We start from the raw sequence: 14,082 nt of genomic DNA on the forward strand, positions 1-14,082 counted from the left end.
ACTTCAGCTCAGGTGGTGAGCTCGTGTTTGGTGAGTTTGAGCCCTGCATCAGGCTCTGTGCTAACAGCTCAGAACCTGGAATCTGTTTTGGATTCGGTCTCACTCTCTTTCTGTGCCCCTCCTCTGCTTGTGTTCTGTCCGTCTCTCAAAAATAAATGAACATTATTTAAAAAAAAGAGTTAGAATTTCCAGCATTAATGCAAGTAAAGAGCAGCTTTCTAGTTAATGGTAATTAAAACATTTTATCACAGTTAGATACTATGTGGATGTTTGTATACATTTTATCATTTGCATGTTGACTATTTAAGTGATGTAGTAATTGCTGTATATTAAACATCTCATATTGCTTCAATTTACCTCACGTCTTTTGTTTAAATTACATTTTTTATATTTAACTAAAATATCCTCTATAACAAACTTATACTGAAAAAATGAAATAAGCAAAAGTAATACAATTTTCAGTGTTTTATTGACCCATTGCATATTAAAATAGTTAAAAATATTAAATACTTCCTTTTTAAGACAATTTATTGTCAGGTTAGCTAACATATAGTGTATACAGTGTGTTCTTGGCCTCTGGAGTAGATTCCCATGATTCATCACTATACAACACCCAGTGCTCATTCCAACAATTGCCCTACTCAGTGCCCATCACCCTTTTCCTCCTCTACCCCCCCTCCCACATCAACTCTCAGTTTGTTCTTTGTATTTAAGTGTCTCTTCTGGATTTCTTCCTTTCTGTTTGAAACTAAATTTTCACCTTCCTTTCTCCCATTGTCTTCTGTTTAGGTTTTGAATTCTGCGTATGAGTGAAAACATATGATATCTGTCTTTCTCTGACTGACTTATTTCACTTAGCATAATACCCTCCAGTTCCATCCACATTGTTGCAAATGCCAAGATTTCATTCTTTCTCCAAGTGGTATTCCATTTTATATATAAAACACATCTTCTTTATCCATTAATCATATGATGGACATTTAAGCTTTTTCCATAATTTGACTATTGTTGAAAGCACTGCTATAAACATTGGGGTACATGTGCCTCTATGAATCAGCACTCCTGTATTCTTTAGATCAATTCCTAGTAGTGCTATTTCTGGGTCATAGGGTAGTTCTATTTAAAAATTTTTGATGAACCTCCAAACTGTTTTCCAGAGCAGCTACATCAGTTTGCATTCCCACCAACAGAACAAGAGGGCTCCCATTTCTCCACATGCTTTCCAACATCTGTTGTTTCCTGAGTTGTTCATTTTAGTCACTCTGACCAATGTGAGGTGGTACCTCAGTGTGGTTTTGATTTGTATTTCCCTGATGATGATGTTGAGTATCTTTTTATGTGTCTGTTGTGCATCTGGATATCTTCTTTGGAAATGAGTTTATCAATGTATTCTGCCCAATTTTTTCACTGGATTATTTATTTTTTGGGTTTTGAGTTTGGTAAGTTTTTTATAGATTTTAAATACTAACCCTTTATTCAAAATGTCATTGGCAAATATCTGCTATTATACTGTCAGTTGCCTTTTCATTTTGTTGCTTGTTTCCTTTGCAGTGCAGAAGCTTTTTTTCTTGATTGATGAGCTCCCAACAGTCCATTGTTGCTTCTGTTTCCCTTGCCTTCAGAGACATGTTCAGTAAGAAAGTGCTACAGCTGAGGTCAGAGAGATTCTTGCCTCTTTTCTCCTCTAGGGTTTTGATGATTTCATGTCTTACATTTAGGTCTTTCATCCATTTTGAGTTTATTTTTGTGTATGGTATAAGAAAGCAGTCCAGTTTCATTCTTCTCTGTGTTGCTTTCCAGTTCCCCCAGCACCATGTGCTAAACAGAGTGTCTTTTTTACATTGGATATTTTTCCCTGTTTTGTCAGAGATTAGTTGGCCATACATTAGTTGGTTCAATTCTGGGTTCTCCATTTTATTCCATTGGTCTATGTGTCTATTTTTATTTTATTTTTTATTTTTATTGTTTTGATATCTATTTATTTTTGAGAGAGAGACAGAGAGAGAGAGCATGAACAGGGGAGGGCAGAGAGAGAGAGGGAGACACAGAATTCAAAGCAGGCTACAAGCTCTAAGCTGTCAATACAGAACTCATCATGTGTTGGGGCCCCTCCAGCCAAAAAGCCTGCAGAGGTGATTCCACTGTGACGGCAAAGCCTCTGGGGGGCAGCGTATGTAATCGCAAAGTCCCTAGCCTTGTCTAGGAAGGCGCTACCCTGGATAACGGTTGGCCCTCCCCCCATTTGAGGATCAGGACAAAAGAACAAAGGTCCTGCGAGAGTGGGGTGCAGTGCTGTGTGGCCTTTGGGACCCTGCTTCCCCTGCTTGAAATTGTGTGTGCTTGACTGCTTGACCTAAGTGGATCAGAGACTGGGGTTAATTCTCCTATTGTTCATGCCACCTGGTAATCATGGTTTCAGTAAATGGGCAGATTTTCTGATTGAAACTTTCTCCCTAGTTAGGGGCACCTTACTCACAGACTATTGTTTAAACCTTTAAGAAAAAATAGCCTTGTCATAAGCTTCGGTTAATAATATCACTATATACATAAAACAAAACCCTGCTGATGTATTTTGAGTGATGAATTATGTTTTTTGATCTTCTGTATTGTGCCTCATTTCTGTTTTGATTTTCTGTTTTTGCTACCATGGAAATAATAATTTTTTTCTGGAAGTAACAAACAGTGTAATCATTAGAAAAATGATTTAATCACCTATGGTATATAAAGATCCCAAGTTTCACAGTAAAGTGTGGTCTCTTCCACCATTCATGTTGTCTGTGTTCTTTCTTATAGATATTTCAGCGACACCAACCCCCTACTCAGAGACCCTTAGACTCTGGTGCGTGGGCTGGTCCCCCGCAATGATGGGGCTCAAACCCAATACCTGTAAGATCGTAACATGAGCCAAACTCATGTGCTTAACAGACTGAGCCAACTAGGTGCCATTTTGTGTCTGTTTTAATGCCAGTGCCAAACTGTCTAAATGATTACAGCTTTGTAGTAGAGGTTAAACTCTGATATTATGATGTCTTCCACTATGATATTCTTTTTCAAAATTACTTTGGCTAGCTGTGGTCTTTTGTAGTTCCATATAAATTTTAGGATTGTTCTAGCTCTGAGAAGAATGACAGTGCAATTTTGATTGGGATTGCCTTGAATGCATAGATTGCTTTGGGTAGTATTGACATTTGAACAATAACTATTCTTCCAATCCATAAGCATGGAATGTTTTTTCGTTTCTTTGTGTCTTCTTCAATTTCTTTCATAAGTTTTTGATAGTTTTCAGCACACAGATCTTTTACAGCTTTGGTTAGGTTTATTCCTAGGTACTTTATGGTTCTTTGTGCAATTGTAAATGGGATCAATTTCTTGATTTCTCTTTCTATTGCTTCTTTATTGGTGTATAGAAAGGCAACTAATTTCTATACACTGATTTTGTATTCTGCAACTTTGCTGAATTCATGTATTAGTTCTAGCAGACTTTTGGTGGAGTCTTTTAGGTTTTCCATGTAGGATATCATGTCATCGGTGAAAAGTGAAAGTTTGACTTCTTAGACAATTTGGATGCCTTTTATTTCATTTTGTTGTTTGATTGCTGATGCTGGGACTTCCAACACTATGTTAAACAACAGTGGTGAGGGTGTACATCTCTGTCGTGTTCCTGATCTCAGTGGAAACACTTTCAGTTTTTCCCCATTTAGGATAATTTTAGCTGTGGGCTTTACATATATGGCTTTATGATGTTAAGGTATGTTTCTTCTGTCCTGAGTTTTTGAGGGTGTTTATTAAGAAATGATCCTGTATTTTGTAAAATTATTTTTCTGCATCTATTTACAGGATCATATGGTTCTTATCCTTTCTTCTATTAGTATGATTTATCACAGTGATTGATTTGCAAATATTGAACCAGTCCTGTAGCCCAAGAATGAATCCCACTTGATCATGGTGAATAATTCTTTTAAGATGCCTTGAATTTGATTTGTTAGTATCTTGTTGAGAATTTTTGCATCTACTGGTTTTTGTTTTTTTTTTGTTTTTTGGATTCTATATTGTTTATTTCTGCTCTAATCTTTATTATGTCTTTTCTGCTGCTGGCTTTGGGGTTTCCTTGCTGTTCTGCCTCTTTGTCCTTTAGGTGAAGGTTAGATTTTGTATTTGGGATTTTTCTTGTTTCTTGAGATAGGCCTGGATTGCAATTGTATTTTCTCTTTGTTGCATCTCAGATGGTTTGAACTGCTGTGTTTTCATTTTCATTTGCTCACATGTATTTTTTAACTTCCTCTTTAATTGCCTGGTTGACCCATTCATTCCTTAGTAGGATGTTCTTTAACCTCCATGCATTTGGAGTCTTTCAAAAATTTTTTTCTTGTCATTGATTTCAAGTTTTACAGCATTGTTATCCAAAAATGTGCATGGTATGATCTCAATTCTTTTCTATTTTTTGAGGGCTGTATTGTGACCCAGGATGTGATCTATCTTGGAGAATGTTCTTTGTTCACTCAGGAAGAATGTGTGTTCTGCTGCTTTTGGATGAGAAATTCTGAATATATCTGTCAAGTCTGTCTGGTCCAGTATATAATTCAAGGCCATTTTTCCTATTGAATTTCTGCCTAGATGATCTATCTATTGCTGCAGTGGAGCATTAAACTCTCCTTGCAAATTTGGTATTCTTATCAATAAGATTACTTATGTTTATGATTGATTTATATATTTGGGTGTTTCAACTTGGGGACATACACATTTACAATTGTTAGTTCTTCTTGATGGATAGACTACATAATTATGATATAATGCCTTTCTTCATCTCTTGGTACAGACTTTAGTTTAAAATCTGGTTTGTCTAATACAAGTATGGCTGAGTATTCCAACTTCCTTTTGACTTCCAGTACCATGACAGATGATTTCCATTCCCTCACTTTCAATCTGAAGATGTCTCAATCTAAAATGAGTCTCTTACAAACTGAAGAATGAAGGGGGAGGGGGAAGGGGAAGGGGGGTGATGGTCATGGAGGAGGGCACTTGTGGGGAAGAGCATGGGGTGTTATATGGAAACCAACTTGACAATAAACATTAAAAAAATAAAACGAGTCTCTTGTAGACAGCATATAGATGGATCTTGTTGGGTTTTTTTTTAAATCCATTCTGATGCCCTATGTATTTTGATTGGAACATTAGTCCACTTACCTTCAGAGTTATTATTGAAAGATATGTATTTAGTGTCATTGTATTATCTGTAGGTTTCATGCTTGTGGTGCTATCTCTGGTCCTTTTCAGTCTTTGTAGCATTCTACTCACAGAGTCCCCCTTAGCATCTCTTGCTGGGATGGTTTAGTGGTTATGAACTCCTTCAGTTTTTGTATGTATAGGAAAGCCTTTATCTCTCCTTCTATTCTAAAAGACAGTCTTGCTGGATAAAGGATTCTTGCCCGCATATTTTTCCTATTCAGCACATGGAATATTTCCTGCAACTCTCTTCTGGCCTGCCTAGTGTCACTGGACAGGTCTGCCACTACCCTTATGTGTCTACTCTTGTAGTTTAAGGTCTTTTTATCCCTAGATGCTTTCAGAATTCTCTCTTTATCTTTGTATTTTGCCAGTTTCACTATGATACAAGATGATAAAGATCTATTCTTGTTAAAACTGAAGGGAGTTCTCTGTGCCTCCTGGATTTGGATGTCAACTTCCTTCCCCAGATTAGGGAAGTTCTCAGCTCTAATTTATTCAAGTAAACCTTCTGCCCCTTTCTCTCATTTCTTCTAGAACTCCTATGATACGGATATTATGTTTCATTGAGTCACATAGTTCTCTAATTCTCACCCCGTGGTCTAGTATTTTCTTATCTATCTTTTTCTCAGCTTCATCATTTTCCATACTTTACAGCATTTCTTTATTTGTTGTGACTATTTCTTAGTTCCTTAATCTCTGAAGCAATAGATTCTCTACTGTCTTCTATGCTTATTTCAAGCTCAGTATTAATCTTATGACTATTATTCTAAATTCTTGATCGAGTATATTTTTATATCTGATTTGAACAATTCTCTAGCTGTCATTTCTTTCTGGAATTCCTTTTGTGGAGAATTCTTCTGTTTCATCATTTTCATTAGTTTTCTGTCCTTTACATGTTTTAATAGCATGTTATGTGTCCTGAATCTGTAAGCACTACTATATTATAAAGGGGTCATACACTGTCCAGGGCCTGGCCCTTCATAGATATTTTTGGAGTGGGTTGAGTGCTCTCTGTTGTTATGACTCTGGTTACTTTCCCTCCCTACCTTCCACCAGGTGTTCTTTGATTTGTTCATTGAATTAACCCTGGAAAAAATGTGTGGTGGTGGAAGAAGCCTTATCCTATACAAAGAGAGAAATGACAGAGACAGGGAAAAAGAAAAGGAAAAAAAATGACCCATCCTAGAACTATATGACTTAATTCAGAGACAGAGAGAGAGAGAAGAAAATAAAGAAGAGGATACTGAAGAGGTGTAAAAATAATATATTTTAAAAAACCCCAACAATCAGAATAGAGAAGGGAAGAAATGAAAGGAAGAAAATGAAGGTATAATTGACCAAGAATCAAATCAGAAAATGGATAACCTCTGGACTGACATCTGATGGTGCCTTGGGACCCATGGCTGTGCTGGTCTGGAGGAGGGGCCATCTGGTTTTGTCAGTGTCAATCTTGCTCTGTTAGATAACCAGTTACCAGGCATGAAGGGGCATGGTTTGGTATACGTGGGTCCCACCTCCACTGTGGGCTCATTATCAGTTCCTTGAAGCCCCATCTTATTGGTGATGGGGAGAAAAATGGTGACACCCCGCTTTCTCCTGGACCGGGTGTCCTGGACCACTCTGTTCAGGCCATCCTCACAGTGCTGTGAGCAGGCGGGTTTGTCCCACTCCACAGTCTCCTGTGCCTCCCAGATGCTCAGCTGGGATTCAAACCCTGATGTCTTACAGGATCCCATTCTGAGCACCCTGGTCCTGGAGTAGCACCACTCTCCCTAGTCAACAAAAGACCCCTGGAAGGCACCTGCAGGGTCTTTTGTCCTTGGACTGGCAATATACCTTTGTCCCACACACTCAAGAGAGGGGACTGCTCTCTCTGACAGTGCCTTTGAGCTCACTACCAAGCCGGGGCTTACTCCCCTCCTCCCCAGGCACACTTACAGGGCAGCAGGCTCCAGTCTGGAGAAAATCCTGCAACCCTGGGTCGTGTTAGAAATTGGTTCTTTCTCCGTTTTTTCCATTCCTGGATCTGTGGTTTTTCACTTGTTCAAATATAATCCTACACTTTCATACCCTCTCTTTCTCTTCCTTTTGTCTTTCTACAGAAGGGGATCCCTCCCTTCTGTGCCTACACTGTTCGTTTTATCCCTCCCAAGTCTCAGTCATGCACCTATGGCCCACCAAGTTGTCCCCATGGGCCCCTGGAGATGTTTCTATCACTCTGTGGACTGGATTCCTGGAATTTCAAATTTTCTGGCCTCAATACTACTGTGTTTGAGGGATAAGGAAACTTTGGGTCCCCCTACTTCTCTGGGATGTTGATTCCTCCCTAAATACTTCCAATATGACAGAAACTATGCTAAGTACTGAAAATGGATTTTTAAATTAAATTAAGCACACTGCTGAAGGATATGTAGATATTCTGCAAAGTTTTTTCTAAATAATTTTATGTGCCTTTTTGTTTTTAAATATATAAATATTTCAAAAATCAGCCACTCTCCACTTCCATTTTTTCTGCAGCATAATTCATTGCATTATGTATGCTTAAATTCAAAAATAAATTTTTCAAGCACATTTAGTTGACAGGTGTTCTTTCCAAATATAATTTTGTAAGATATTCTAAAAGACTCAAAAGAATCATTTTCAGTTATCCTTAAATAACTAGATTATATTTACTGTGCTCTATGTGTCAGCAACTCTACTAAAAGTTTTGCCCATCCTTCCCTCTCTATTCCTGCCAAAGTTCTATGGAATAAGTCTCGTTATTTCCATTGTACCTATTAGATAAAGGAAAGAAGTTCAAAGAATTTGAGTTGAGTAATGTTCCCCAAAGTTGCCTAACTTGAAATAGTACCAGGTCTATTTGATTTTAAAATCCATGATCTGAAGCATGATGCATACCATCAGCCTGAGTTTCTCAGAAAGCAGAGCCCAAGACAAAACTATACATAACTAATTTACTAGGAAGCATGAGACAACATTCTAGGTTGTGCATGATTGGAAAACAGGCAGTTCTAATACACCAGCAGCAATGGGGAAGCCAGAAGATGCAAATCAGCAGTCAAAATGACAAGCATGAAGTAAGGAGTAATTGTGAAACCTGTCAAGGTTGTCAAGCCACATAAGGCTGCTGTAGTGGTGGCTGGAGTGACATCAGTGTCCAATGGCTCAAAGTGGTGGTAATTCGTGTCTGATAAGGCCACTTTCTATTTTGCTGATGGAGATCATTGTCTAAGAGCTGAGAAACCTTAATTGTCTAACATGTAGGTTTGATAATGGCCAACATATATTACAACAATGAAATCCATACACAGCAAGAAAAGAGAAGCATGTATCCAGCATTTATAACTGACAATAGAAAAGCGCTTTCCATAATACAGGTCTTCTGAAAGAAGCAAAACCTATTATCTGGATCTTCTGTTGAAGACCATAATGTTATGGAAAAATTTATCAGATCAAATTATAAAATTTTTATAATTTACTCTTCCTCTGCATTCTAAGAAAAATGGGAAGGAACTAAGACGATACTATTGTTTCCTGAGCAACAGGAACAGTATAGGCCAAATTATTCAATTCATACTTTCTCTGTTGGTAGCTAAACAAAACAGAATCTAAAAAAGAGAGGGGATGAAGGTGTTTCTCTTTCTCATACTGTGGAATCTTCTTTTTTGTTCTATGTTTTTTAACAAATGTAGTAGAAAGAAGGGCACTAAAATCAAAGTTTAAAAAGAGAACTTAAACATATTTTACTGCTTGATTTTCTTCCGATTAGCAATATAGTGAGAAAATATAAATTGTCTCTGAATTCAAAAAATATAAATGTACAATGAGCTCTCACTTTATGTTAAGTCACTGGAGAATCGGCAAAATTTGTAGTTATAATATAATATACATTTGCAGATATATAGAATAAAATGGGGATGTTATTTATCAGTTGTTTTATGGTTTTTAAACCAGTTTTAGGCCCAGCTGCTTTTTATTTTATTTTATGGTGCTTTAGGGATCAGATCTTTCATTAATTAGATGTACACAAATGATTGCTTCTTTTTTTTATGTGTACAAGAGTTTGTTTTTGAAATTACTGACATCAGAATTTTTGTCTTAAACTTATGTTGAACTTTTTTTGGAAATGAATTATGTCATTTTATTTTATTATTATAATCCAAAAGGGTTACTTTGTATTTTTCCTTATTACCCTCGTGAAATTTTTGAGTAATATTAAAATGTAGTTCTGGAAATAATTGTCTAACTCCTGTAAGTTAAATTATTAAATAGTGAAGGTTAATCAATTAAATATTAATTTTAAATGTAGAACTATAAAGCAATAATATGAACTTAATGAAACGACCTATAATGTTAGTAAAATAGTTGTCTTATAATTTTTGTACCTACAAAGAATTTATATTGTTGATTATTCTTAGTAAATGTGATTTTGGGATTTTATTAAATTTTATTTAGAATTTCTTAGGAATGTTGCATTAAGTTATTTGATTTATTGTATTATTTTATTTACTCTATATAATAACCCTTTAGATTCGTTAATAATATTTAGAGTGAAAGAATCTGAGTCTCAAAAAACTCCAGTAACATTTATGAAGTCATTTAGTTAATAAATGGTGGGCTAGGATCTTTCAATTCCAAATATATTATCAATCTCACTGCATCACAAGCTAATATTAAGCTGAGCGTATATGGCAGGTTTCTATGGAGCAAGTTGTTTTATTCTCCTCAAGTTTTTTGTCTTTAGCAAGTAAACCAAATGAACCCAGAGAAAAGCCCAGTCTGTGGTCCCAAAAGGAGACTTGCCCAGATAAAGGAGAATAAGATCTTCCAAGTAGAGAAGTCACCTATCCGATCTGCAAATCAGTAAAATCCAAGAATGGAGAAAGGGCTGATGATAGTTTTATTTTTTTATTTTTTTATTTTTTTAGTTTAAAGGAGAATAATGATGCAAAACACTCCCATAGTAGGGATGGCATTAAAGTAGGCTAAAATGTATATACATCTGGGTCTAAGATTTAGATCTTACTACACTAATTATAATAACACACACATATATTAGACATAACATTTGATCCTTATTAGGTAGTTTTAATACACTTTCCCTCAGGGAAAACTGATGCACAGAGAGTTTAAGTAATTTGCCAAAGGTACATGTGGTTAATGAGAGAGACATAAATTCTACCTCAGAAGGCTGTCTCCATAGTCTGTGCTCTCAAGCCTATGCTTCTGGTTGCTGCTTGCTTGGAGATAGCGGTATCGCACCCAGCAAGTCACACAGTTTCTTAGTACATTAGTTGTATCGAAAGAAAAAGTGGGTGTGATTATAATTATTTACCTGACCATTCCATTTATTGAGATTGTAGGGATATATTATAATCAAAATTAGGCTTTACAAATAGAGATGGCATACTAATGTACTGCTTTATTTAATCATTTAAAAGAACATCTCAAGCACCAACTACCACTGATTCATCAATCTCAAGCTGTACTCATTTACTCATTCTAGGAAGCTCTTCTTTCCCTCTTTGCTACCAAATATTCCTTTAAAGGATTATTTAGTAACTCAATTTTAAACTTCCTTTATCAGATATACTTTTTATAGGCAAGTTCTAATTAATCATAATCCCTTTAAAACCTTAAAATCATGAGGCTCCTGTGTGGCTCAATTGGATAAGCATCCAAATTTGGTTCAGGTCACAATCTCATGGCTCCTGAGTTCAAGCTCCACATCAGGCTCTGTGCTGACAGCTCAGAGCCTGGACCCTTCTTTGGATTTTGTATCTTCCTCTCTCTGCCCCTCCCCTGCTCATCCTCTGTCTCTCTCTCTTTTGAAAATAAGCATTAAACATTTTTTTTAAACTGTAAAATTGAATTGTTGTCATTGAGATCCTTAAGTAGATATCTAATATATATTTGTTGGTAAAGAATTCTAAACAATTTTTTTTTATCAATAATGTAATTCACTGTATAGAGGAGGGAAATATCTGGATCAGCACTAGTCATTTAAGTTCTTGATATGCTAGTATTTGATAAATTTACTGGCAGCTCTTATTCTAACAGTGTTTGTGATTTCCCATCCAGCTGTTATGAATGTATGTATATATCTAAACTATGTGTCTATGTCTAGGACAGAAGGTACATAAAGAAAGTAAATAATACATCAATCATAAGTTTAAAAAGAAGTTGATAATTCTTGCTCAAATCACATTCTCTCACACACATGGACACATGCACACATGTGCACATACAGCTACATGATATTTTAAATAGTGAATGAATTATTCATAGTAGTAGGTAATAAGAAAGTGTTCATAATTTCTTTATGTAGAACTCAACTCAACTTGAATGAGCCAAAAAAAACCACAATCTAACTCATGGAAGAAAAAAATGTGCTATGCATTTTTCTAATGAATCTTAAAATCCAGAGCATATGGAAAAAGAATAAGGAGGTATAATATTTGGTCCTTTGTCTGTCATCAGAGAGAATGAATAATATATTAGTTTAGAGCAACAAGACTAGAAATTTCCCCCATCCCTCCTTGGCACAGACCAGGGGCCATGGCAGTTTCTGCCCACAGTGAATCTTCTAGGACCAGAAATCTAGAGAGCTCTCCTTGTCTTGGAGCTGTCTTACGTTCCAAGCCAACTACACTGATTCATGCACACACAAAAAATGTCTACAATGTTTATTACACAAATTATGGAATTCAGGAAAAGCATTTTTTAGAACCAATTAATAAAAATTAGACATGTTATTTGAATTTTCTCTATTACTGTACTTATTATGAATACGTTGGTATATTACTCTTTTCTCCATCATGAAGTTAGGCAACATTAATAATAGACTCCTTGCAACAAAGAATTCTTCACTTATTCTATAGAGAATATTCTCCAGTAATCTTACTCATCAGATATCTGATTAAAACTAACAGTATAATCAACCAGAATCTTGAATCAATTACAGGTAGCAGTTTTGCTATATTCTCCCAGTACATAATAAAACTGCTGTTTAACATTGCTAACATTTGAAGTCTTTGGAAAAGCAAGCTGCTTTTTAAAGTAAATAATAATAATAATAATAATAATAATAATAATAATAAAAACAGAACAAAAACAAAAACATTGCCTTTAGTATTCTTCCTGTTAACTTGTCTAAAATCAAAGTCATACAACTTAAGCATGTTCCATTTTACTGAAGAACTTAATTAAATTATTATGAAATAAATATTAATAAAAGCAAATGTAATTCCAAGAGACATTTCCAATGAGACACATACGATACACTTGGTTCTGTCATTCATAATATATTTCCTGATTAAAATGAAGTTTATCATGCCACAATATACATTTTAACACTACTCAGGGCTAAATATGGTTTTAGGTAAGTCAAAACGAGTTTAGTTTTGAACCACAAGAGTCTTAATAAATTTTTGGATTCTAGGGACACTAACTGATAAATTATTTTAAATTTCTATTAATTACTTTAAGCTCCAAGGACTTAAGGGTAATTGTCTGAGAAATCAGAATCACGTTTTGGTATTTTTTAAAATTCTTTGTGATAGTAACATATATACATAAAATGTGTTAACCTGCTTCATCTTTGAAACAAAATGACACTAAATTATGATACTGCTTTTTATATTTTTCTTTCCAGAGTCAACTCAATTCAGTACAACAAATATGTATTTAGTATATTAGCATATTAATAACTCAGGGACTTTTAATTCAAGGAGAAGTTCATAAATCCGTTGAGGTGGTATGCATACGTGTGAGTCAGGTATTACAAGGCTGTGCACAAAACCATGTTCTCAGTGTCAGGTGGACTGCAGCTACACCATGCAGACAGGTACACACCACACACATATCACACCAACACACACCCATTGAGAGCAGCAGTAACAAATACTCCAAATATTATAAAAATAACCTTATGTCACTTATTCCATAAGTTAGTTTAAACCAAGCTATTGCCAGGGTCACAAATTAGATTAATATTATATGTTATTTTCATATATTTTAATCTTTTTCAAGCTTATATCTTCTGCTAAAACATAGTGTAGGGTTAATAAAATAATAAATACATGATGCATAAACAATATTATGTTTTCTCATCAATTTATTGAACTCATAACTCTGGTTTTGAGAGTATCAGATGTTTCATCTCTCGTTGCATGTTTAGTTTTTATATTTTCTAATGTTCATTTTTGAGACAGAGAGAGAGTGTGTTGAGTGGAGAAGGAGCAGAGAGAGAGGGGGACAGACACAGAATCTCAAGTAGTCTCCAGGCTCTGAGCTGTCAGCACAGAGCCCACCACGGGACACAAACCCACGAACCTTGAGATCTGACCTGAGCCTAAGTCAGGCACTTAACACACTGAGCCAACCATGCACCCCTAATCACTGAATGTTTTTACAGTGGCTCCAACAGAAGATACTCAGAAATGAGCTCTCTCACTCTTTTTTAACAAATTCATAATATATTGCAAGTTTCACAATTAAAAATGTTTTAATGTTTTATTTATATTTGAGAGGGAGCATGCAAGCAGAGGAGGGGCAGAGAGATCGGGAGACAGAAAATATGAAGTGGGTTCTGCACTGACAGCAGCAAGCCCAATGTGGGACTGGAACTCCGAGATTGTGACCTGAGCTGAAGTCAGATGCTAGTTTCACATTTTTATGACCTGTGAGAAGTGAAAGTGGACAATTTAAAATAAAAAATTAGAAGTTGTGAATATCTATCTAATTATCCTAACGACACATGGAAAATCTGTTACCTCATTTTGTAAATGTTGTATCACAGGAAGTTTTTAATTACCAATGCTGAATGATCAATGGATTTAGTCATCTTCCTTTTAC

The sequence above is a fragment of the Suricata suricatta genome, chromosome 1, assembly GCF_006229205.1.
Source record: "Suricata suricatta isolate VVHF042 chromosome 1, meerkat_22Aug2017_6uvM2_HiC, whole genome shotgun sequence".
Classification (NCBI taxonomy): domain Eukaryota; kingdom Metazoa; phylum Chordata; class Mammalia; order Carnivora; family Herpestidae; genus Suricata; species Suricata suricatta.